The 2,255-nt window shown below is 47.8% G+C and overlaps 1 pseudogene; it reads left to right on the forward strand.

Annotated features, from left to right (window-relative positions):
* Window positions 1-806: 806 nt before the first annotated feature.
* Window positions 807-1,969, forward strand: LOC100424072 (uncharacterized; annotated as a pseudogene).
* The last annotated feature ends 286 nt before the right edge of the window (window positions 1,970-2,255 follow it).

Raw genomic sequence — 2,255 nt, forward strand, 5'->3', positions numbered from 1 at the left:
ATGAGCCACCATGCTGGGCCTATATTTACATGAATAACAGTAGTAGAAATAGTCCTAGTACGCACAGAAAGAAATACCAGTCAGTAAAAGTAACAAAAGAATTATTCTCTCTGTAATATTTACATCTGCAAATTCTGAATATCCTGGGACACTATGATTAAGTTGAATATGGGGATAAAATCAAATATTGGGAGAATTATGGTCACAAGAGAGCTCATAATGGAACAGTTTGGAGCAACATTTGTTTTGGACCACAAACCTGATGCAGGAGGAAGATCTAAAACTGAGGAGCAGGGCTAGGTCGAGGTGAGGTCTGTGAGTGCAGTGTCAGCTGCCACTCACTCTGAGCCAGCCCTGTGCTTGTCTGACTGGCACTGGAAGCCCCTCCTTAAATACTGCACACTTATCTACCAGCCTGGGTTGCCTCATCCCAGTCTTGGCCCTGGTGAGAAGAAAAACAGATCCCAATAAGAGTAGAGTAAGATTTGTAGAAATAGAAAAATAGAACTGCTTTTGCCATGCTGTAAAGAAAATTAAAAGAGAAATTAAGCAGCCTTAACAGCTCTGAAAAATTAACCTATCTGTACTAACTCATCCAGGGTGACAGCATTTTAATTATCCTGGTTTTGTTTCACATATCACATAGAAACGGGGCAGAACGTCTCTGAGTTCATGGATCCTACAGCTGTTCTAGACTCCCTGCTCCACATCCTGTCAGAGTCACTTAGATGCTAAAATCTCTTGCATTTGTATTCAGGGCCACCAGTTCTTTGAGACCCTCTGATATAGTTTGGATGTGTATCCCCATGCAAATCTCACACGGAAATGTCATTCCCAATGTTGGAGATGGGGCCTGGTGGGAGGTGATTGGATTGTGGGGGCGGATTCCTCATGAACGGTTTAGGAGAATACACACCAGGGAGAAGCGTTACGAGTGCAGCGACGGCGGGAAAGCCTTCAACGACCATTCAGCCCTTAGGACCACGCAAGAACTCACCTCAAAGAGAAGCCCTTTGACTGCAGTCAGTGTGGAAATGCATTCTGGACCCTCTCAGCCCTGAAAATCCACATGAGCGTTCACACTGGTGAGAGCCCTTACAAGAGTGATCAGTGCAGGAAGGCGTATGGCCGGAGCTGCCATCTCACTGCACACAAAAGAACGCACACCGGAGAGAGGCCCTATGAGTGTCACGACTGTGGGAAAGCTTTCCGGCACCCCTCCCACCTCAAAGAGCACGTGACGAATCACAACCGGGAGAAGCCCTGCGCATGCACGCAGCGCGGCAAAGCCTTCCGCTGGAAGCCGAACTTTTAATTTGCACAAGAAGAACCTCATTGTGGAGAAGACCTATGCATGTAAAGAATGTGGGAAATCCTTTGGCGATCTCGCCTCCCGGAGGAAACACATGAGAATTAACATCGTCAAGAAACCCGTGGAATGTCAGCAGTGTGGGAAAAACCTTCCGAAACCAGTCCAGCCTTAAGACTCACATGAACTCACGCTGGAGAGAAGCTGTATGGGTGCGATCTCTGCGGGAAAGCCTTCAGAGGGAGCTCAAACCTCACTGCACACAGGAAGATACACACACAAGAGAGGCGTTACGAATGCGCCACCTGCAGGAAAGTCTTCAGTGATTATTTATCCCAGCAGAGGCACAGGAGCATTCACCTTGTAAAGAAACACGCTGAGTGTAGGCAGTGTGGCAGAGCCTTCAGGAACCAGTCAACGCTGAAGACGCACATGCAAAGCCACAGGAGGGAGAAACCGTAGGAATGTGATCACTATGGAAAAGCCTCCAGCATCAGCTCCAACCTGAACATGCACAGGAGGATCCACACCGGGGAGAAGCCCTGTGAATGCCTTGTCTGCGGGAAAGCCTTCAGCGATCATTATTCCTTCAGGAGCCACGTGAAAACTCACCGGGGAGAGAATCTCTTTGTGTCGTTCGTGTGGAAAAGGCTCCAGTGAGCACGCCTGCTTTAAAGAAACAGGATTACTCAGATCAAAAACAGATCTCACGAGTGTAAGAGGAAGCCTCTTTCAGCCCGCACCTTGCTGGGTGCAAAAGAATCCATGTAACTTGGGAGAAGTCCAATTCCTGTAAAAACTGTGGGAAGACGAGGTGTTCTCATCCCATAGGAGATTTGTGAGAACTCACGCTGGGGGTGAAAATGTACATCTGTAGCATGGAGAAGCCTTCAGGGTACATTCAGCTCTTAACAATCACAGAAGGACTTACAGCGAGAAACCCCAG

The sequence above is a fragment of the Macaca mulatta genome, chromosome 8 (genome assembly GCF_049350105.2).
Source record: "Macaca mulatta isolate MMU2019108-1 chromosome 8, T2T-MMU8v2.0, whole genome shotgun sequence".
In the NCBI taxonomy this organism is placed as follows: domain Eukaryota; kingdom Metazoa; phylum Chordata; class Mammalia; order Primates; family Cercopithecidae; genus Macaca; species Macaca mulatta.